This window comes from Penaeus monodon, chromosome 28 (genome assembly GCF_015228065.2).
Source record: "Penaeus monodon isolate SGIC_2016 chromosome 28, NSTDA_Pmon_1, whole genome shotgun sequence".
Lineage (NCBI taxonomy): Eukaryota > Metazoa > Arthropoda > Malacostraca > Decapoda > Penaeidae > Penaeus > Penaeus monodon.
In genome coordinates this window covers 4152704-4153191 of record NC_051413.1, presented here as the reverse complement: position 1 = coordinate 4153191, position 488 = coordinate 4152704, and positions in this window count along the sequence as shown.

Here is a 488-nt window from a genome sequence, read left to right as displayed (position 1 = left end):
ATCGCAAATGTGTCATAAACGAAATCGCTAAGAAAACTCTTTAGTCTACAATAGCCTTGGAGTAATTTTTTTCAGGAACTGTCCTAAAATTTGTCAATTTGTTATTTATATTTATTATCTTATTCTTACGCTTTTCTGGTCACTATTATCACTGCTATTCTGATTATTAATGTTATTGTTATCATTTATTTCATCTAATTGTTTTTCTTTTTTTTTCTTACGTTTTTCACTCTTTCCATCTTTTATCACCGTTTCCATCTTTCTCTTAATTTTATACCTTTCTTTTTTTGGTCCACAGACAAGCAATTGTGCTTATTCTATCTTTCTCTTTCTTTCATCATAATTTAATTCCGAAGGAAAAACACTTACATTGTTATCCGGGATTTAAGATTTTAGCCTCAGTGTCTGCGGTTTGATAAAATTTTACTCCAAATTAGGATTGATCATACTTTTAAAAATTAAACTTAAATCAGATTTGATGTCAGCGT